We start from the raw sequence: 24,468 nt of genomic DNA, 5'->3' as shown, positions 1-24,468 counted from the left end.
TCTCTCTCTCTGTCTCTCTCTCTGTCTCTGTCTCTGTCTCTGTCTCTCTCTCTCTCTCTCACACACACACACACACACACACACACACAACTGAGAAAAGAAATATAACTTTCTCAATCCCTATTGGGTCATTTTTCTATTCCACTGGTCCAGTCAAAGACTGGTCATAATCAAGTTTTCCTGTAATTAGAAGCAGTTTTTTTTTTCTTTGTTAATACATTTTAAAAGTCCAGTATATAAAAAGGAGCTTCTGGAGGCACACATTTAGAGAACAAAAATTGTTATATCTTATAATATCAGTTATTATCATCTATGATGCAATCTGACTTTTAATTTTTAACTAGGCCAGCTTCCCTTCCCCAGGCTTTCCTCCTCCCCCCCAAAAAAAAAAATAAAATAAAGCATACTATACCATTTGTAGACTTGGCGATTACATAGTTTTCCCTTTCTGAGATTAGGACAGATGGATAAAAAAAGGCACATTTCAGAATGTTTTTAAGACAGAACGGCACAGAAAAGGGGATATGAGGATCAACGTGTACATCTCATAATAGTCTCAATTAAGAAATAATAAACAATTTGTTTCAGGCACTCAAAGACCAGGATTTAATAATAAATTAAATAACATAAATGACTGTGGAGCTATAGGGACATTATAGCTATAATCCTATTTATGTTTGGATCATGCAGATAGCAGATAACACACATATGTTAGAATTCTTACAACGTACTAAGTTAGTGGAGTTGATAGAGACAATAATTATCTAATTTAGCATGGTACTTTACAGTTCTCTAGTTCACTAATGTATTTAGTACTTATTAGAGTTCCACAAGATTCACACCTTTAAAAGAACATATATAAGGGGGAGTGCACTGAAGGACAAGCTCACTAAGAGACAAGCCCACTTTTGGAGGCAGAGACTGATTCATTCCATCTTCCACTTTTGTGCTGGCTGGAGGCTGAAGCTGGCAGAGGCAAAGGATTAGTGGCAGGAGGTCTTGGAACCAAGGAGAGAGTTAGGCCTCTTAGAAAGCTAACCTTGTCCAAGGAAGGAGACAAAAAGGATTTGGACTTTAACTCTTGGCTGCATTTGGGGTTATTACACTGAACTGAAGCTAAGGCTGCCTCCAGAAGCCCCCCAAGAAACCTGCTCCCAGAGAACATTATATTTTAGAGAAGAACATTACACATATGTAATTAAAACATTACATACATTCCTTTACAGATCATGTATAGACAGATTTTTTTTTGATAGTGATAACTATGATGATTCAATTCAGTTCAAATTTTTAAAAAATTATATTATGTACTTGGCTCTGTGCCAGTCACGGAGAACACAAAGACAAACAATATCGTATCTTCCCTCAAAAATATTATATTTTGCCAGGGAGTTATATCATGTGAATAGATGAATGAATAGTAAGTAATTTATTAGGAGGGAGGAGTAATAGGGCAGAGTATAAATTGGAGGAGAAAAGTCTGGTATAGGAATTGGTATAAGAATTGACCCTTGTGTAGAGCTAAAGATTCTAAAAGTTGAAAATGAATAAGACACCAGGGACAAAGGATTAAATGAAAGAGATAAAATGTATGCTATGAAATCATGGAAGAACAGTTTGATGATGCTCACATCTTGTAAATGAAGATATGGAGAACATAAAGGCAAAAACGAGGCACATATAAATTAAAATTAATTATAGACCATGTTTTACTGCTCCTTATGACTTCTGAGCCTTCTCTAGTATCTTGCTCTCCTATGATTCTATTTTTAGGAAACAAGGGTAAAGTATGCCTGAAGACATAACTGTCCTTTTTGATGTCAGTCTCAATATCTTGGTATTTGCCTCTAAATACCATAGTTTCCATTAGTAATTGATTTGGCCTCTTTTACCAAGGAATACATCTGAAACCTTTCAACCTCATTTTGGAAGGGAGAATAATTTTATTCAACGCTCATACCATGCCAACTTTTGTGAAAATTATTTCTCTCAGCTTAATCTTTCTGTGTGAAGAAATATAGGCATATTTTGTAGGTCAAAATATGAGCAAGATAGGTTAAATTATTTTTTTCTAAGGCTCTATTACACAGAGCTTAGTCTAGTTTTCCTTAGCAGTTAATAAAATGATTTCCAACACTGATTTGGCTCAGACTAACACTAAAACTAGCTTCCTGGGGAGCTTTGGTTCAAAAAGCCAAGACACAAAGTCATAACTTCTTCCCTCAGACTATCAGCTAGAAGCTGAGCATGGATAGAAAATTGTAATGGACCGAGGCTTGAGTTGATGCACTGAGGTCCCAAGCACATGAGGCTAAATAGTAATTGGACAATACTCTATTAATATACATGCTTGGATAAAGAATGGCCCCCGCCCACTCTCTGTGCAAGTCCTGATGTGTTGTATAGGAAATGCTGATTTTGGTGGGTGGAGGCAGAGAGACAGGAAGAGAGGCTGGGAGAGATTGGGCTTGGGTTCTATGCTCATATCTGCTGGTCATGTGGCTGCTGGTCTAGCTAGCTTCTTGACTCAGCTGCACACATTGCTATTGCCCATTCTCTTCCACCTCCGATCTTTCTTCACTGAGAATAAAGATTGACGATTTTCCCCTAACCTTAATTCCTGACTCCAGCTGATTTTAAAATACCCGGTCTTCACAGAAAAGTGACAAGGAAACTGATCAACTGAATCAATTTTGGATCCATGCTGGATTTTCTTTTATTGTTCAATGTACAAGAGTCTCATTTCATTCCTATCAAAAAATTTCTATCAAAATTTCTTGGTCTGGGTTTTTACAGCTTGCTATTACATCTATCACTGCTTGTACTCCAATTAATATTAGTACTTTACCTTTCACATCTTTCATTCATTAATCAATTACTGTCAATGGTTCTGAAACACCTATGAGATATGCTCATACATTTGCTTTATTAATCTATAATATATTTATGAAACAGTATAACTACAGGCATACGTGCTGCCCAACTCTCCAAAAAGATTAACAATTCCATATGAAACATTAGAATTATATCCTTATATATTAGGAAAAATATTTACTAGGGTAGTCCATCATAGAGTATAGGCTACTTTCCCCCCATAAAAGGCAAAGAAGCTTTCCTTGACACCTTCTTGATGAAAGTATAAAGTTTCAAGTCATCAACAGTTTCTTGTTACTAGGGCCATCCATTCATCCCATGCATGAAACCTTGAATGATAAAGCACTCAAAAATCAAGGAAATCATTCCATTTTTGGAAAACTCTAATTGTTAAGAAGTCCATTCTTATACTCAGCAAAAAATTGGCTTCTCTCTGCCTTTCACCTTAATTCTGCCCTCTGCAATTAAGGAAAATGAGTCTATCTAATCTGTATTTCATGTGACAATCCTTTAGATATTTGAATTTTAAATTCTAAACTTTCAGCCTCTCAGTGACAGATGGCAGAGATATTTCTGCAGATGTCCGTAGGGAATAATTTGCACCAGAACTGATAAGTTCCCACCACCCAATAGTTTAATGGCAATAGATACATGGGGGCATTTGTGACTCTCACACATCCTTCTCAACTCCCTTATCCTTTTTAAATGCCACATGATGTCCTTCTAGCCTTGAAATTAGCTGTGGTTTCTGTTAACATGATTCTAATTGAACTGTCGTGTGTAACTGCTCCTGAAAAATGGCATTACCAGCAGCCAACAGAAAAAAAGATGAGAGACTTAAAGGAAATAAGGCACAGGAAAAGGTAAGGAGATTTTTTCAGCTGTACTTGACACATTTTATTACACTGAGAAAACATAATGTATCTAATCTCTTTGCAGTTGTTGAAGTCCTTTAGCTTTTATTACTTAACTCCCATTAGATATAAAATTGTTCCTATTTGTCAATGGTTTACACACACACATCCATAAATACATACATGAACACATATTGACACTTACATAGTCTTATGGAGGTTTATGAAGAGCACAATAAAAATATTTTGCATTGATCTTTCTAGTGGTTTTTCTGTGATTTTTTCTCATATTAACATTTGAATTCCTGTATTAAATTTTTGAAATACTTAAAATCTATACCTGGGAATATCTTGTTAACAATTCTGGACATCTAGGTTTAAAAAAAAACATAGCAAAAGTTAAAAAATAATTAAAATGCCATCTTTAATTTACAACAAAATAGTGAGCAATTAATATTTCTATAAGTAATATAAATTTATTAGCCTTTATTAACTGACCTGGTAGTTCTTTGAAAAATTTTGCAGGTTAAGGGATATTCTCTGTTTTCCTATCTCTCTGTCTCTTTCTATCTTTTTTTCTTTATTTCTGTTTCTCTGTGTGTGTGTGTCTGTGTGTCTTTCTTTGTATTTCTCTCTATCTCTCTCTTTTTCTTTATTAATATCTCTTGTTAGTGCTGTGGTTTCTTTTCCCATTCATGTAATGTTCATCTTATGATGATGAAGTTCCACTGCATGGATCAACTGCACTGCAATCCATGATTATATTTGAACTTTTCTTGAAATGTATATTTTGCCCAAATTTTACCTTCCTTAAGTCAAAAGGAGAATTGTTAGAAATAATCTAGTTCAAACTTTTTTTTTTCCCAAATGAGGAAACTGTGGGGCTAAGAGTTTGTGATTTGTACAATCCAGATACTCTGATTGAAAATTTAGCACTTTTCACAATAGCATTTCAATTTGTCTCATTTTTGGAGATAAAATAAGATTAATCAGTGATATATAACTTTTCATGAAGAATGTTTGACTTTTCATTCATTTACACAACAAATATTTTTGAGGACACATCACATTTATTGCTCCACAGAAGTAGAGGATCATGAAAGTTTAGGAAACTAGATAATTATTCTCTATGGGTAATGAGGTTTAGAAAACTGAAACCAGATTATTTTGAAGAAGAGTATTATGTGTAAGAACTGTGAACAATAATCTCTATGTTCTGTTAGAAATATCAGGTAACTTATTTATTTCCAGAAATGGTTTTCCTTCGCCTAGTACCTAAATTGTTCCTTTGGCCAAATACTATTGAACACTATCTATCTATCTATTTATGTATCTATATATTGCCTTAATGTTTACAAGATGTATTTTCCTTATATTTCCTCATTTGATGTTCACAATATTCCTGGAAGGTTGGTGCAATTATTATTTCCACTTTAGAGATGAGAAAACTGTAGTTAAAAGTGATTTCCATGGTATATCTTGGTATGTATGTATATATATATATATATATATATATATATTGCTCAGAAGAGAATGAGTCAGGATTTGAATTCATTGTTTTTCTTCTCTCTCCAAGTACAACATTCTAATCAACTGTGGCTTATAGCTGCCTTTAGTGAGCTTTGATGGATTAATGTTTACTGAGCTCTTCAGATATTGGACACTGTACCAAAGATAAAACATAATTCCAGTTCACAAAAAATAAATATGCTAAATAAGTCTTCAATACGTAAATGCTTTCTTTTTTTCTGAGCTAACTTTCTGTATCCATTATCTAGGGAACAGTTCAGTTAAATTTGGAGACTCATCAATCACGGAAAAGTTGAATATAGCTCATGAAAATTATCTACTAGGGCATGGTAAGGGTAAAATTTGTATTTGTGGGAGGACTTTCCATACCACTAAAATTACAATGCTTTAAAAATTTTAAAGTAATTTAATTCTTTGTGACAAAAATATTGATATATATGGAACTTTTTTTTTGATCAATGCCATAACTAGAGTATATAGTATATAGTGAAATTTCTAGGCCATAGGATATGCTTGATTTTTGTGAACCAAAGGAACTTGAAAGACAATTTAGATTCTGGGCTAAAGAAAACCATTTCTAAAAATAAATAAGTTACCTGATCTTTCTAACTGAACATAAGTATTGTTCACAGTTCTTAAGTACAATACCCTTCTTCAAAATAATCTGGGTTCAGTTTTCCAAACCTCATTACTCACAGCCATCCCCAAGGTGTTAAAAATAAGAACTATCTGGTGTCCTAAACTTCTATAGTACTATAATTATATGGAGCTGTTTAGTTATTTTCTTTTCATGTTTCCAAATTGCTATCTAGAATTGGAAAATTTTTTTAATTTAAATAAGGCATTTTTATGCCTTAATGTAACTATCTGGAATGAATGAAAAACATTTTAAAGCTCTTTCCTCTGAACATTTTAGTGAGTTTTGAGAATAAAAATAGAAAACAGAGAGAGAGAGAGAGAGAGAAAGAAAGAGAGAGAGAGTTTCTCCTCTCAAGGAGTTTACACTGTAATTGGGAGAGAGAACAAATATCATATTTTAGATTTGGGGTGATTGGCAAAACCCAGTTATCTTGGCAGTGAAACAACAAAGTAGGATGATACCCAAGGATCTGAAGAGAATAGTGGCAGGACTTTGTTGGATTTTAACATGAAGTAGTAGGAGGGAAAATGTTCAGCTCTATTGGCCCTCTAACTAAAGTGTAGTAGGTGACACAGTTCATTTAAGTGTTCTGAATAGTAAAGCTACTGTTCTTCCTGACCTGTTCATGTTTAAGGATGGAAGGAATCTAGTAGACATGATAGGTCTTGGTAGAAAGACAAAATGAAGGCAAAGAAGAAGCATATCTTTTTCTCTACTCTGTTACCATTGCCAAATTTCCTGGGTGTAAGTAAAATTGTAATGTTTTGTTCTATTATTTTTATTAGTGATTTGAAGTGGCTTTTTTAATTTTTTTTGATTAATAGTTTTCTATTCTTTAGAATATTCTTCATATCCCTTTGTCATTTATCTAGTGGATGTTGTGTTTTATGAAATAAAAAAGATGGTCAATGATTGGGAAAGGGTTAGACTTTTTTTTTTTCTACATGGAAGTAGATAATAGAATATACTCTGCTATAAGAAACAATGAATATGAATAATGTAGAGAAACTTGGAAAGACTTATATGTGCTGACACAGAGTGAGGTAAGGAGAACCAGGAAAACCAAGAAAAATATTGATAATGATTATAACAAATACAAATGGAAAAAACAATAACAACAAAATAATTGAAAGTGAATTATATGAAATTATAGTTTTTAAGAAGAAAGACAGGAAAGAAACTTTACTTTGTAAAGGTAGAGGACTAGAAAATGGATTTATATAAACATCAGATTTCTTAAGATTTTGATTAGTTTTTCTGAATTATTTTTCTCTTCTCCTTAAGACATGCTTCTCTAAAAAAGGAAGTCCAAGGGATGCAGTGGAAAAAAATAGGAAAAATAAAATCAAAAGATATAAAATGTAAAATTTCAATTTTTAGAATGACCTAACAGAGTTTTTTACTAAATGGTTAGCAAAGTAATGAAAATTTCTCAGCAAAGTTGGCTATAAACACTTTTTGGAGAAATTGCTAGCATTAACTCTATAGATGCTAGCTTCTTAAACTGTGGTTTGCCATTCTATATAGGCCTTGTAATCGAATGTGAGGGTTGCAAAATTATGATTTATTATCCATAAATATTTGATTTTTATGTCTTCATATCCAGAGTCAAATAAAAATTTCTAATGTATATGGACATCATAAGAAGAAAAAGGTAAAGAAGTCTTACTCTTTACTCTAACACTTTCTCTATTTTTTTTTTATGTCTGTTCATAAGAACCTCAAAGATTTAAATTTAATATGGTAGCCCTTTGCCCTTGCTCTACTACCTGACTTCCCAACAAATAACCTAACCATTTAAATGACAATACTTATTCTTTCACAATGCTTCAGTCCTTCAGATCAGTGAAACTGAGACTAAGAAATCCTTGTTGGCATAACTAGTGATTCAGTCCGAAACCAAAATTGAGTTTGTTATGTAAGAAAGGCTTCCAGATCCTGTCACCAAGTGTATTTTAATTTAATCAAAATTTTATAAGGTTTGATATCTTACATCCCATTCTTTAATTGAAGCAGTGTTGACACTGCAAGAGTTTCCAACAACTGACAATAATAAGAAATGAAAGCTGATGCAATGATACCCTTTGATCCAGCAGTGTTACTACTGGGATTATATCCCAAAGAGATTATAAAGAAGGGAAAGGGACCTGCATGTGCACGAATGTTTGTGGCAGCCCTTTTTGTAGTGGCTAGAAACTGGAAACTGAATGGATGTCCATCAGTTGGAGAATGGCTGAATAAATTGTGGTATATGAAAATTATGGAATATTACTGTTCTATAAGAAATGACCAACAGGATGATTTCAGAAAGGCCTGGAGAGACTTACACGAACTGATGCTGAGTGAAATGAGCAGGACCAGGAGATCATTATATACTTCAACAACAATACTAGATGATGACCAGTTCTGATGGATCAGGCCATCCTCAGCAACGAGATCAACCAAATCATTTCCAATGGAGCAGTAATGAACTGAACCAGCTACCCCCAGAGAAAGAACTCTGGGAGATGACTAAAAACCATTACATTGAATTCCCAATCCCTATATTTATGCACACATGCATTTTTGATTTCCTTCACAAGCTAATTGTACAATAATTCAGAGTCTGATTCTTTTTGTAGAGCAAAATAATGTTTTGGTCATGTATACTTATTGTGTATCTAAGTTATATTTTAATATATTTAACATCTACTGGTCATCCTGTCATCTAGGGGAGGGGGTGGGGGGGGGTAAGAGGTGAAAAATTGGAACAAGAGGTTTGGCAATTGTTAATCCTGTAAAGTTACCCATGTATATATCCTGTAAATAAAAGGCTATTAAATAAAAAAAAAAAAAGAAAGCTGATGCAATGAAATAATTTTTAAAAAATCTACACTATATTAACTGGAGGCAGTTTGGCATTATTCAAATTCTGCCTCTGATGTTTCTTATCTTCCTGTGTGACCTTTGCAAGACATTCAATCTCCCAAATTCTTAATTCTTCCTGTTTCAATGAACATGTTGTATAAGAAGAATTCTAAGGCTTACTATATCTCTATGATCCTATTATTATACAAACATAGCATTTTAGAATTATTTAGGACACAAGTGAATAGTATCTAAGGGTATCACTATATCGTAGCACAATACAGGATCTGTTATATGGATGATCCTCAGCCATCTAGAGAAAAAAAAAATTAAATGATGTCTTTATTTAGAAAGAAAAGGAAGCATGGGCTAATTACCAAAATATTCCCAGCCAAATGTGGTATCAACATTTAAAGTTTCTTATATATCCAGTTTATTTTTATGAACCGTGGCTCCCCATTTCCAGGTAATGCTAATGTATCCATTTATACACAGATACATACACATAAACACACAATACATGCATATAAAGACTACAGTTTTCATTGAAGTTGTTGTTAACTAAAAATGCCAATGTGGTGCCTTCCCACATAGAATCATTCCCTTGAGAAACAGTAGTTTCTATAAAATCTGCCTTGATATTAAACCTCCTTGGGCCAAGCTCATGTCTACTTCATCGCTTCTCATGTGGAAACTGCAGGCTTCAAGAGATGTTAAGGAAGAACACTGGGAGCAAACAACAAGGCTGCTGTTTATCAGAAGAGCCAATGCAGCTGAAGACATATCCTAAATAGCAGAATTACAATGATGGATTGATACATTTCTTCCACTTGTCCTTGAGAACCAGAGAGGCAACCTAGTTCAGTAATAATTGCTCTGCCTTGCTTGAAGGCAGAGAACTCTGCTTACAAGATACTGATTCATTTGGATCTTGTGTCTATTTTAGCTTTTGGGCATTCCCTACTGTTGAAATTGATGCATAGCAGAAGCAGATAAAAATGAAAACGCCTGGGACTTTGGGGACCCTGTGGCTGATATGGAGGAAGCTGTAACCTTGGTATTTGGATCCCCATGATCTCTTGCCTTTTTTGATGGTAGATTGTCTCTTACACCATGAATGACACTGTATTCCTGGTATATCAGAAGTCCCCATTGTATCATTTTATTTTGCTTCTGTGGTCTTTGAAAGGGAAGCTGGATGTGTGTGTGTATGTGTGTGTGGGTGTGGGTGTACATGCATGTACAAGCTGTTGAGAGGTTCTAACAGATGGTAATCAGGATTGCCAAAGAGCAGAACAGAGTAGCCAGGAAGCCTAAAACTCTTGTGGTACACATTAGTATCAGGCCAATCCTGAAAAGAGGTGAATTAGTCAGCTGCCTACATGGTATCATTTTAGGGCAATCAAAAAAGGACTTTTCCTAATAATTTTTCCACAGACAATTTGTCTAGAAGTAGTACTTTAAGTTCCACCTTTCTCTTTCTGAAAGCATTGAAAATGACTTTCAAAAATGCCAAGTTATTTTAAGTGAAAGTTAAACACTGATTTATAAAATTCACTTTAGCTCCAAAGCCAGGATCAATTTAAAGATAACAGAGTTAAAGGAGAATATTTTTCTCCCAGAAATCTGAAGCACATTAAGTTCTGGATTTGGAGTTAGGCAACCTTGGTTCAAATCTTGGTTGTACTTATCTTATTTTGGAAAATTAACAAGATCTTTGGGTCTTAGTTTTTTCAACTAGGAAATAAAAGAAAATGATGTTGAATTAGATGAATTATAAGTTTTTTTCTCATTCTAAATACATGATCATATGTTACTTATTATCTACCATTTATTTTCTATTCAGAACAACTTCACCCCTTCATATAACTCCTAATAGATATATCTAATTCCAATCTTTCCATCTTTCAATTCACCCTCCAAAATGCTTCTGTAATAATCTTCCCCAATGCTGCTTTTATGTATGGAAGATAAAACCCTAGGCCTGGAGTCAGCAATACCTAAGTTTAAATCTAGCCTCAAACACTGAAACAATTGAATGATTCTGGGAAAGTCATTTAATCTTTGTCTTAGTTTCCTTATCTGTAAATTTAGGATAATAACATCTCTCAGGCTGTAAGAATAAAATGACATATTTATATAGTGTTTAGTCAAAACTTGGCACAAAGGAGGTGCTATGCACATGTTGGCTATTATTGTTATTATATTCATACATACATGATCAAGGCAATGAGAGAGATTCAGAAAGAGAGAAAGAGAGAGAAAAAGAGAGTGACACAGAGAGAGACAGACAGAAAGAAAGACTAAGAGAGAGAAGAAAGGCATAAGGAACAGCAGAGAGAGATGCAGAGTCAGAGAGAAACAGTTTAGGGGAATGGAAAATTGCATAGAGTAAACAATAAAGTGATTCTTTGAATAAGATTAGGTCCTAGTACATATGCTAGTACAAAGAGCATTTCAGCTGATAATGCATTGATAGCAATTCATGTTTTTTTTTTTTTTTTTTTTTTTTTTTTTTCTGGGCAAAAATGATACTTCTTTAATTCATGTAGTTAGAGGTAGAGGAGACCTTACAGCTCATCAGCCTTTAGAACTCATCAACCTCAACTGCCTCATTTTATGAATGAGGTACATCGATATGGATGAAATGAATTTGAGGGAAGTTAACTTTTAATATTAACTTTATCCAGTGTCATATACATAGTTTCTAAATAGTAGAGCTGCAATTTTTATTTAGGTCTGATAATTCTGTTGCTAGCATTCTTTGCCCTGCTCAATCATTATATCATCAGATGGATTAGCTTATCCAGGATCACATTGGGAATTTTTGAATTGTGTAGTATTGCATCTGATTCATAGTGCTATATTGATTTTTATTTTAAAACTTCTATAGGAAGTGAATACCCTGCTATTGCCCTATTTGTAGGGCTAATATTTCTATCATGTGATGTGACTTTTCCTCATTGTGTTGCATCTCATCTTGCCTAAAGTATATTGTAAATACCTGGAGGACAAGAATCATCATTATACAATAACCATTGAATTAAAAAATTATTAGATGCCAACTGTGCATAAGATAACACATTATTGGTTTGATACAAAATGACTAAGATAGTCTTTATCCTCATAGAATTTAGAATCTACTACAACTAGTAGTAGGTTAAACTGCCTTTGTATGGTTAAATTCAACTTAAAGTAAATTAAATTATAAGCAAAATTTAAAAGTATAAATTAAGTTAGATTGTAAGTAAATTTAAGAATTTGAGAACTGAAAACTACTAGTTGAGTATAACTGGGGAAAGAAAGACTTCTAACAGTGGAAATGTTACATAGAGGAGGTGGTAGCATTTAAACTAGGATTGAAGGATGATGATAAAGACTATAAATAAATTATTGCAGTGCTTTTTCTTATATAATCCTTTTCCATTGTTTATGATTGGGGTAAGGTATTTTATAATTGCTAGAGACAAGTTTTGCATATCAACACATAATGAAGTTGTTCATCAATAATTCATTTCAACAAGCTTCACTTTGATATAATAAATGAATTATTAATTGATGCTCTTAAGGAAAATAGTTTTGAGCAGAAGTTGTTTTATTCCTCCATTTCTGGCTCTGGTTTTAGGTTAGCACAATATTTGCAAAAGAAACAGATGCCACAAATTTAATTATGTAAACAAATCAGAGCATTACTTTGCAGAATCTATCGTGCTTTTTCAAAATATATCAAAATTAGCACATCTAGTGACAAACTCATCTAAATGATGCTATTTACCAAGAGCAAAAAGGCATTTCTGATTTGGAAAGGTGTTAACTTATTAGATACAAATATTCTGGAGAGACTTCTACCTGTTTGTTACAGCTTTCCAAAAGAAACTTCCTTTTAGTTAAATGATTCTTTTGCAACATTAGACCAGCTTGTATGTTCAATGTATCCAAGAACCAAACACAATGAGCATTTATTATGTATATACCTAGTGTGTTAATGCCAAGAGTTGTGTGGAAGATCATAAAATATTGATGCAGAATGGGAATGGAATTGAGAGGTCATCTAAACCAATCCTCTCATTTTATAGAGAAAAAAATTAAGACTTCAGGGTTTATGAATCCCCTTTAGGACTCTTCAAGTTCAGTCCCCTTTTGGGACTTATCAAGTTTTGGAACAGGAGTAAACTAGAATAAGCTTGTTGACAAAAGATGATAGTACCATAGAATATTAATTGGTTGGGGGATATCCTGGTGATAACTATATACACCTTGTAATATTCCAGAAAGGAAATGATAAAGACTAGATTTAAGTTCATAAGTTCTGAAGATTTAAAGATGAAATGAATCCAAAAGTTTGCTTACTCTAACCTCCTCATTTCCAGTTGAGGAAACAGATCAAATTAGGGGAGAAAAGGATAGGCACTTTAAGGATAAAATTTACTGTTTAATTTGGAATATCCAGTAGGTAGTTATCCAAACAATGTCAAAATATCAGGACCTTTGGATTTGGAAGTCATTTGAAAAGAGATAATCAAAAATGATTTCATATGGTATAAAGAAAATAATTCAGGACTGAAAACTGAACCTTGATGAATGCCTATAGTTAAAAGAAATCAGAATAAAATGAAACCAGTGAAGACCACCACAAACTTATAGATGATGAAAAAAAAAGACAGGAAAAAAAAACCAAAGTATTGTTACATAAGAATTTTAAGTAGGAAAAATTAGTCGAGTGTCAAATGCTACAAAGAAACATATCCAATTTCATCCTTAAAATTATCATTATTTTAGGTTTAATAACCTTTTCTGATTGAGTAATCCATATAAGCATGCAGTCATTCCTTTAAGATTGGGTTTAAGTGCTCAATATTAAACCTACTGTCCAGAGCAAGGTAATCTTACAAGATAGAATGATTCTAATAGATCCTGAGACAACATAGAGCACAGAGTCCCAATGCCCTGAAATTCTTTTTTTGGGGGGTGGGGTGAGGAGGATGAATTTCAGGGTATTATATAGTTCAGAATGTGAAATCTCCATTACACAAGTTTATACCTAGTGTTTCATGTGTAATTATCTGTTACACATAATGAGTCCCAGTGTGACTTAAACATGAACTGTCTCCGAGTATAATGACCATAATAGTACCCTGGATACCTTAGAATCAGCCAGAGTCAAGATAAGCAAAAATCCTTAGTCTTTATTCTTGGTCTTTAGAGGTAGGATTGAATTGGATGGAAACAGAATCTCTGAGACCTTCCTCCTTCATAGTCTACAGCTAAAGTGACTCTGGCTCATCTTACTCCACCCCTAGTCCCTCCTACTATTCTCTGTATACACCAGTTATTGAGCCAGCACAGGATAGTGGGAAGCACCATTTTCCAAGCACATGCCCATAAAGTATTGTGCAATGGGTAATTAACCTTAAGTGCTCGAACTGACCTCAATGCATTGACTCAAGTTTCAGCCCTCTACATCTGAGTCTCTTTGAAAAAATTTTACTTACTTCTAATGAAACTCTTTTGTGATTTATCCACTACAAAGTAATGGTATTCAAACATTTCCTCAACCCCAGTCTTTAGGGTTGCTTATTTCAATTCTTTTCTACCCTTTTATTTATTTATTTATTTATTTATTTTTTTGTGGGGTAGTGAAGGATTTTTGTCTTGAAACTATGCTTCTAGTGTTACCAAAAACTCCTGGTGACACAACTTCTTTTTCCAATGAGGATTAGCATCTGCCAAACAACTTAACATCTTTCTGATTAGCATTCTCTCTATCTCATTCCACTCTTTCCCCCCTTTTTCTTCTTTTGTCAAACACTTTATTCTGATTTTCAAGGCTTATAAAATATGACTTACTTGCCTTCTTCACTGAGAAGACTGGGCAACTAACTTGATATGCAGTTCTTAGCCTCCTCCCACTTTAATTTCTTCACTTTTCTTCTTTCCACCCACACAGCAGGGAGGCCTGCTCTTATACTTAGCCATATTTCTTTGCTTTTAATCACTTTCCCTCTCATTAGGTATAAAAATTTTCTTTAGTCAATGTAGCTATCTATGTTCTGCTGTAACTATAATCCATATATCTGTTTCTATTCTAGCACTCTTAACTGCAAATGGATGTTTTCTCAAGACATCCTCTAAAAATCATTCATTTGAACTTTTTTTGTCCACTTAATTATAATATAATCTCTTTTCCATGTCATTATTGAACTTTCAAAATCATTATCCAAGGATGTTTTTACTGTTTAATCTCCTCAAGCAGGTTGGATCAAGTACTCCTGAAAATGTTGTCTTAGCTCGGTCTTTGGCAGCTGGGATGAGACCAAAGGCAAAGATAACATGGACCTAAGGCGCAACTTCTTGTCCTGCTTTGACATGATTTTTATCATCATAAATGACAGCAAGAGAGCAAGAAGGAGCGTTGTTCCAACATCTCTATCAATGCAGTTGAAGGTCATCATTCAAATCTCCGGGTCCTTCAGCAAGATCAAGTTGCAGCTTTTTGCCAGAGAGGTTGATGTGGAGGAGGACCCGAGGCTCTTTCTGGTGTCCACACTTGAAACTGTCCTGTCCCATCCCGATCTCTGCCAGGAATGGAAGGCTTCACTAGCCAGGAAGACCAAGGCATACTGACATGTATCGAGAAGTAGCTCAAATGCTGCTTTGTCATCAGCTCCTAAGTCACTGAGCAGAGCATAGAGCACAATTTCATTAAGCAGAAATACTTCCAGCTTGCTATCTACAAGGACCTGCAGGTCATGATGCACTGAGGCAAGAGCCAGCATTGCCTGTACCAAAGAGTCCTCTACTGACACAATAACCATCTGGGCTGTTGTTCACCTGCCCTTGCTCACATTACCTTCTCAGAACTCAGGAGGACCCTTCTGCCTCCCTCTGCCAGCTGTTACTGTTGCTACTGTTTCCAGGCCACATTTGCCTCCCTTAGGGCCAGCTGCAAATCATGCCTTTTCCCATCCTGCTCCCCTCCCCTCCTATACCACTACAGCAGTCAGAGGCTCCAGCTCAAATGGAGACGAAAGAGTTAGGGTTAGGGTGCGAATTTATAAGTTCCAGTTCTATTTGCACTATTTCCTAGAAGACTGTACTTATGTAATTATAGATTTTCAAAACTGAAACAAACTTCAAGGATCATCTAGAATCACCTGACCTGTAATGTTTCTGAGAAATAATTATCCAATGTCAGTAGTAAGATTTCATGTTTTGGGGAACTTAGTATGTTTATTAAGTATGTGATTAATATGCTTGAAGTCTCTTAGAATGAAAGTTAAGTTAAAAAAGACCTGATTAGACTGAGGACAGAAGGAATGAAATAGGTGAAATGTACTATGAAACCTACTATGAGGGTGGAAAAGCTCTCATAAAAGAGACAATAGACTACAGCAAAAATTGCCTAAATTAGGAGAAACCTGAGTGTGAATCTCCATTCTGTCATTAACAAATTGTATAACCTCTGAAAAATGATTTCTCCAACCTAAGCCTCAGTTTCCAAATATGTAACTTGAGGGAGAAGTGAAGATGATATGTCCTTATATCTCTAAAATGTTATGATTCTAAGACTCATAATAAAAATGAATGCAGACATATGATTTATGTGACATGTGAAATGTTTTACACATGATTTATGTGAGATAATATGTATTATAGATAAAATACTGTTCATTATATATTATATTATAGTTTTCTATTCTATAAGTATATGGTCTATAATTATGTAATTTTAAAAACTACACGAATACATGTTATACTATATATCTATAACTATATATATAGAATTATATGTATATATAGCACACATTTGTATATATATCTTACATATGTGCATTGTATATATACATATACAAACACATAAACATTCATATCTTAAGTCATAAATATCCTATGAGGTTGGTTCACTTGGTATCCCTGTCATTTGTCAGAGAAAGACAATTATGTTCAGAGAGGTTATATCTTCTGTCTATGGTCACAGAACTAGGAAGTGTTAGAGATAGATTTGACTTTAGATCTTGTTTCCAGGTCCAGCAGGCTATTTGCTCTATGTGGGTACTTTAGTGTATTTATATATAGGGAAAGGGTAGCTTTTACAAGGAAATGTAATCAGAAGTGCTAAAGAGTTCTTGACATTTCATCCATCAGACAGAAATAAACTTGCATTAAAGAGTACATTGCATTTGAGAAAGAGTATTGGTTTCCAATTCCATATAGCATTTTGATTCAATATATAACATTATATATAGGCTACCGAAAAAGGTTACTGATATTTCCTCAGGTTACATAGATTGCTTTTATGTTTGTTTGTTTGTTTGTTTGTTTTGATAAAGTAAGAATTTTTTTTTATTAAAAATTAAGATCAATGAATATGAGTACAGAATCCTTTCAGAAAACTTAAAGGGGCATTCATTATCTACTTAGTTTTGAACCCCAAGTTATAACTTGACTTTTTCAAAAATTAGTCTGTATTAAAGAGCTTTGCAAATTCTAGGTGTACTTATGAGCATATGTAAGTGAACAAATAACAATTGTATTTCAGAGTTCTGCAGTTCCTCTGCCTCAAATCTCACAGGCTATTTTATAAAACTTACGGATATCTTTGTGTCATTCAATTACTCTCTTCTCAGAAGCACTTTATAATCCTTTTATCTGTATAAGATCTGTAAGTGCATGGAAATAGAATAAAATGAAACTTTGTCTAGTTTTTTTCTATTCTGTTAGGGCAAATAATTTTAAAAAATCAAACAAGAATTTGGGCTAGTGTTTAGCAATGGAATTTTCATTGTTCTTCCTTACAGTTTCATATTTGCATGAATTAATCTGTGACCAGAGACACTGTTTTAAATTTTGTGACTCATTTCATAGGACACTTCTTTAGTTTACATTCCTGGTAAGTTGAACCAAGAAAGCTCCATAGCTATTTTCTTACTTTTCTACATTAGTTTTTGTCAGGCAGTAGATGAAATAGACATGATTTTATCCCATGGTCCACTTTTAACATCAGGGTCCAGATATTTCCATAGAATTGGACAGCTATCTATATAGTATGACTTGAGGAATCTTAAAAGTTTATTCATCTGGCTTAAAATAGCTTCCTGTTAATTGCACTTAAAATTCCACTCATTCATTCATAAAGTGTTTCAACTTAAGTAGACTTGGAGGAGAGGAATAGTTCTCTATTCTTATTATGCGACAGACACTCCTTTAAGAAAATTAGATACTAGCTAATTTGATTCTCACAATAACTCTAAAATAGATATTATTATGCCTATTTTACAATTGGGAAAACTGAGGCAGAAAGAAGTTATGTGACTTGCCCAGAATCACATAGCAATAATTATCAGGGGTCAGATTTGAACTTAGTTCTTCTTGATTTGAGTATTTATCTTTTCCAGCCAGAGACTTTTAAAAGGTTGAGTGATACAGTATATAGAGTGCTGAGCCTGAAGTCAGGAAGACTCATTTTTCTGAGTTCAAATCTCATCTCAGAGACTTACTGGGTATGTGACCCTAAGAAAGTCATTTAATCTTGTCCCTCAGTTTTCTTATTTGTAAAATGAACTAGAAAAGGAAATGGAAAATCACCCTTGTTTTTTTCTCAAGAATCCTGAATGGGGTCATGAAGAATCTGACTGAAATAATTGAATAGCAGCAGAACAATGGCTTCTCAACTCCAGGATCAATCCAGGCTCTATCCACTATGCCCCCTAGCTGCTTCTTAGAACTCTATGGCTCAAATAGAGAAAATATTCAAGTAATCCACATGACACTAGCTGTATTCAAAATATCTTTTGCAGATCTTTTCATTCTGGATGAAGGACATAGGGTATAAGACTCCTGTTGCCCAAGTTGAGAAACACATTTCAATCTTTTCAACAAAACTATAATCCCTTCTTCAGTTTCTCTGGTTAAGTTCTATGAACCAACTGGCCAACACTGCATGCTACAGTTTTCCAAAAGTCTTCATAAAGTTTTTATCTTTCCTGACTTGAAACTGCATTTTTACACCATCCTATATAACTATTATTACATGAAACTCAGAGAAAGTCAATTCTCAATCCCAGTATTTCATATAACATTTAGAGTAAATTTCAGAGAAAGCCACATTTAACCATAGTCTCCAGCTATGACCTGGGTGAAAGGTCCCTCCTCAGTATCAGGATTAGAAGCATCATGGCCAGTATAATTGAAGCAGAGTAGTCAGGCACACAATAAACATTAGGTTTTGAGATTAACCCAATCTAAAAAATCCTCAAACTGGAAGATTTGCTTATTGACCTGTTTAGAGAAAATGAGCCATCAGAATAAAAAGGGAAAACAAAACAATACAAAACAAACAAAAAAAAGGACTTCATTTGGAAAACTAACCCTTTTATACCTCAAAACCTTTTCAATTTTATCTCTCCAAATAGCTCTAACATTTGAAAGTAATGTGTTTTTTAAAATATCCATTTTTCCCTTGAGAAAATATACTCAGGTTTGCTGGATTTGTTATTCTTGGTTGTAATTCTTATTTCTTTGCCTTCCAGAATATTGTATTCCAAGCTTTCTACTTCTTTAACAAAGTAGTTGCTAATTCTTATGTAATCCTTACTTTAGCTCCTGTATGTTTGAATGATTTTCTAATGCTTGAAATATTTCTCCCTTGACCTGTTAACTTTGGAATTTGACTATAATATTCCTGGGAGTTTTCATTTTAAAATCTTTTTTCAGTATGTAAAAAGTGGCTTATTTCAATGTCTATTTTATACTCTATTTCTAAGTATTCCTTTATTATTTCTTGAAACAAGACACCTAGGTTTAAAAAACATTGTGACTTTCAGGTAATCCAGTAAATCTTATATTGCTTTTTGTTGATCTATTTTCCAAGTCAGATTTTTTTTTCTTATTTTCTTCTTTTGATTTTAATTACTTGTTTTTTGATGTCTCATGGAGTCACTACCTTCCCCTTGCTTGATTCTGCTTTTTAAGGAATTAATTTCTTCAGTGAGGTTTTGTAATTATTTTTACATTTAATTAATTCTGCATTTTATAAATTTTTTTCCTCAGTGAATTTTTGTGCTTCTTTATACCAAGTTGTTAATTTTTATTTCATCGTTTCCTTGCATCACTTGATTCCTTTTCTCAATTTTTCTTTTACTACTCTTAGCTTTTTCATGATTAAATGCAGAAATTCTTTTTGGGATTATATCCAGTTTGAATTTTTTTGGGCAGCTTTGCTAGTAGATATTTTCATATTGTTTTCTTTTTGTCAGTTTCTGTGAAGACCGTGTATTTTTAAATCAGCAGGAGTCAGGAATTCAGGTTAGGGGAAAATCGTCAGTCTTTATTCTCAATGAAGAAGGATCGGAGGTGGAAGAGAATGAGCAATAGCAATGTGTGCAACTGAGTCAAGAAGCTAGCTGGATCAGCAGCTACATGACCAGCAGCTAGGAGAAAGGAACCCAGGCCCAATCTCCCTCAGCTCCTCTTCCTGTTCCTCTCTCTGCCTCCACCCACCAAAATTGTCATTTCCTCTACAACACATCAGGACTTGCATGGAGAATGGGCAGGGACCATTCTTTATCCAATCATGTATATTAATAGAGTATAGCCCAATTACTATTTAGCCTCACATACTTGGGACCTCAGTGCATCAACTCAAACCTCAGCCCATTACATCTCTCGCTTTCTTTTATTTTAGAACACAGGTGGTCATGCCATCCCTGACTCCTCAGGGAAATCAGAGCCCCCAAGGGGAGGTGATCACAGCCTCCCTAACTTCGCAGGGAAGGAGGTGAAAGCACAGAAAAGGAGGTGATCACAGCCTTCCTGACTTCTCAGGAAAGGGGGTGAAAGCACTAAAAAGGAGATGATTACGCCCTACCTGACATCTCAGGAAGGGAGATGAAAAGCACCAAAGGGAAGTGGGGGTTGCTAGCGGGTTTCTGGGCTGAATGGTCTTATTATGCACAAACCCATCAGCATGGGAGGTATTACACAAGCACATAGCAATAATGCAGAGGCTATTAGGGATGACTCTCCCCACAGTCAGTGCAGGCTCAATGTGGTGTAACAAACATGAATTGTACACGCAAGTAGCGGAATAGCAAACAATATAAATCAACATGGTGTTGGAAAAGATCACCAGAAGTCCTAGAAGGAGGGTATGTAAACAACAGTCACACATACACCTTCTTCAGCAGCCAAGAGATAGTCCAAAACCAATCTATTGTCCATTGCTTTACATGTCAGGGAATCTAATGATCCCCCTGAGTTTTTGAAGTCCTGCAAAAGTCTTTTTATGTGTTAGGGAATCCAATGATTACTGAAAATTTTCAAGTCCTATGTCTCAGAGAATCCAATGATTCCTGAGGGTTTTCAAGTCCTATGTCATAGAGAATCCAATGATTCCTGAGGGTATGCAAGTCCTATGTCTCAGAGAATCCAATGATTCCTGAGGGTTTTGAAGTCCAACAATCTTTGATGTCCATGAGTCAAACGCCATAACTGCCACACTCTTTCAATGGTGAGCACAATCAGCAACAGAACCACCGGATATTTCTTGGGTCTTCTCCTTTGTTTCAAGGGTCTGCTCTGTCTCTCTGTGATGGACAATGCGAATATGGATCATTGGCACCCATCTGATTCCTTCTCCACCTGTAGAGATACAAGCAAACCCTCTCCCCAAAGCAGTTAGCCTATCTGGTCCTTTCCATTCACCACTTTCTGGGTCTCTCCACATCACCTGGCTATTATCTAAAGATAGTGGAGCTGCTCGCACTGGACACTGACCTTCTGGTGGGTTATAAAACCTGTCTGCCGGAGCCAGTGCATCTTTGTCAAAAATCAAGAAGTTAATAGTATAAAGGGCTAGATTTAGAAGTTCTCTAGGGTTACCTGTGGCTCCCCCTTTCTTTTGTTTTTGGAGGAGCGTCTTAATATCTCTGTTTCTCCTCTCTACTATTGCCTGTCCTTGAGGATTGAAAGGTATGCCCGTGGTATGTAAAATCTTATACTATGTACAAAAGTGTGCAAAATGTTTCGAAGTATAAGCAGGACCATTATCTGTTTTATTGCTTGTGGCACACCCCTGCTTAAAAAACCGAAGTACTCATTTTTAACCCTAATTGCTGTAAAACGTCTCTTCCCCACAGATTGATGGGGATTTTTTTCAACTATAAAAGGAGTAAAAACTCCTGTTTTGCCTTCAAAAGTCATCTCATAGGGGCAGCACTAACTTCAGCTGCTATTGATCCTCCTACGCCAGACATGTAGGTGTCTGCTTTAATCTCTGGCCAGTGACTGGGCCAATTGGCACCTCTAATGACTGTCTGATCTGCACCAGTGTCTACCAATCCTTCCAATGGAAGGCCATTTATATATATCGTGAGCATAGGTCGGTCAGTTGTTACAGGTGCTGTCCAATATATTGCTGGATTTTGTGATCTGAAATCAGAATCTGGGTGACTATCACCAAGCTGCTTATTAGGATTCTGTATGAGTAAACCTGATGCTACTATTTCTCCTGGGTGATAAGTCACACATTATCTGCCTGTATTGGTGACTGGGATATTATCTACACATTCCCCAGTTTCTCACATCAGTGTGTGGAAGAACACTGTTTTGTATGTACTCTCAGGAGGTGAAATGGTCAAGCCTACTGTGCCTGGAGGCAAGGGATCCATAGGCGGGAGAGGACAGATTTCACCTCTCCAGGGGGCATCTCAGTTGTCTCAGCTGCATACAACTCTATTATCTCTAATTGTAATCCCTTTCTCCCATCAGGTTGCTTCCTGGCTGATTGATTGTGTAATCCCTTTCTCCCATCATATGGCTTCCTGGCTGATTGGTCATATTGGGGTATTGGCCATCTAAGGCACTCTGGGTGCACCCATTGGCTGCCATCATGCCTAAGTGTTTTTGCCTGGGGCCCTGGGGAAAGCCCCTCATCCGTTTCCCTGAACCTGTCATTCTGAGGCCCAATGGAAGCCTCTGTTGCATTTGGACATGGGGTGCTGGGTCTTTTCTCCCACTCTCTTTCTCACTCTGCCTCTATACAACATTGAGCTTTCAGATGCCCTACTTTACCACACTGAAAGCATTGACTTGTTCTAGAAGTCTTGCGAAGGACCCATCACCATGTTGGGATCTTGGGAAGTCTGCATCATAGTCTGGCTATAAAAGGATTTGTCCCACTGTGGCACAGTGTCTTACGAACTCCTCTAAAGCAGCATCCTTCAGAGTCCTAGTATAATCCTTCAGCACACCCTCATTAGCATTTTTCCTTAAAGTTGCCTTATTAAAACATCTGTTGATGAATTTTCCCCATTAAGTTTTGTGTAGCAGTCTGCAAACATCCCACAAAGTCAAGCAAAGGGTTCATTTTGGCCCTTTGTATTATTTTTGTGAAGGCCTGACCTTTGTCATTTTTATTGTGAATCGAAGCCACCTTTGATAGCATTAGCACAATTTGCTCATATGCTGCTACTGGATATTATTCTGTTGCTGGTGACGTCTGCATATGGACGTATACCTGTTAGTAGGTCATAGGTATCCAGCATGAACAACATTTTGACTATTTTGTTGGACTTGTATCCTAAGAGCTCCTATTTTCAGAAAGCCAATGAATTTTGTCCAGGTTCTAGGATATCCTTGCTATAGATTTCCAGTCAATAGGAATCCAAGATTTCAAAAGCCAAATTCTGTAATGCCTAACAATGATGTAGCCCAAAAGATAAGCCTTTTTAGGTCTTTGATGATTTCTATGTTAAAAGGCGTATCTCGACTTTGTTGACCAGAGGCATTAAACTGGGAAATACAGGAAAGATATGTGGCTGGAGCCCTGACGTCCACGCCTTTCTTTTGGCCTTCATTAAGCCCTCTTGTAATATACTCATAATTGGCGGTGGGTTGTCACCCCCCCACTGCCCCTCCTCCTCCATCCTGGAGGTGGAGTTGATGGAGGAGAGTCAATCACTTGCTCCTGGGTGGGCCTGAAGCTGCCTCCTGGTGGAAAATCACCACAGCCTTGTCACTTCAGTCATCCTGTGGGATATGAGCATTAATCTCTTCATGTCTTCCTCCTTAATACCATGGCTACTTGAGAAGAGCAGAGCAGAGGTTTTCTTTCTTCTAGGGATAGGGTTTCTTAGTTAATGAATTAAAATATAAATAAAATGCCCAATGGGGTAGGGACCTTTCATGAATAGTGGACAACTATTGTCCAACCAGGGACCAGTTATTCGAGATCTGCTCCTCCTCTACAAAACCAAGGGAGAGTTTAATGTACCCACAAGTCTAGCTACCTGTTTAAGTTATAAATACCCTTGTCCTTCTATCAGCTTAAACATGCTTTCTATGCACCACTAGTGGTGGGTTGAAGAGTTGAAGGTTTGGGCAGGGATGGAAGTCTTAGCTACATTTGTCCATTTAGAAAAAAAAAAAGATTACCTGTTTATTTTAAAATAAGTTCCTGTTTGTCTATAAAATACTACCAAGTTCTTGGTCAAGACTCTTCAGTCCTTGGTTCCCGTGGGCGTGTGAAGACTGTATTTTAAATCAGCAGGTAGGAACAGTTAGGGAAATCGTCAGTCTTTTTCTCAGTGAAGAAGGATCGAGTGGAAGAGAATCATAGAATGTGAAATCAAAAGCTAGCTGGTTCAGCAGCCTCACGACCAGCAGCTAGGGAGAAAAGACCCAGGCTCAATCTCCCTCAGCTTCTCTTCCTGTTCCTCTCTGCCT

The sequence above is a fragment of the Sarcophilus harrisii genome, chromosome 3 (assembly GCF_902635505.1).
Source record: "Sarcophilus harrisii chromosome 3, mSarHar1.11, whole genome shotgun sequence".
NCBI classification, from domain to species: Eukaryota; Metazoa; Chordata; class Mammalia; order Dasyuromorphia; family Dasyuridae; genus Sarcophilus; species Sarcophilus harrisii.
This window is presented reverse-complemented; position numbering follows the sequence as displayed.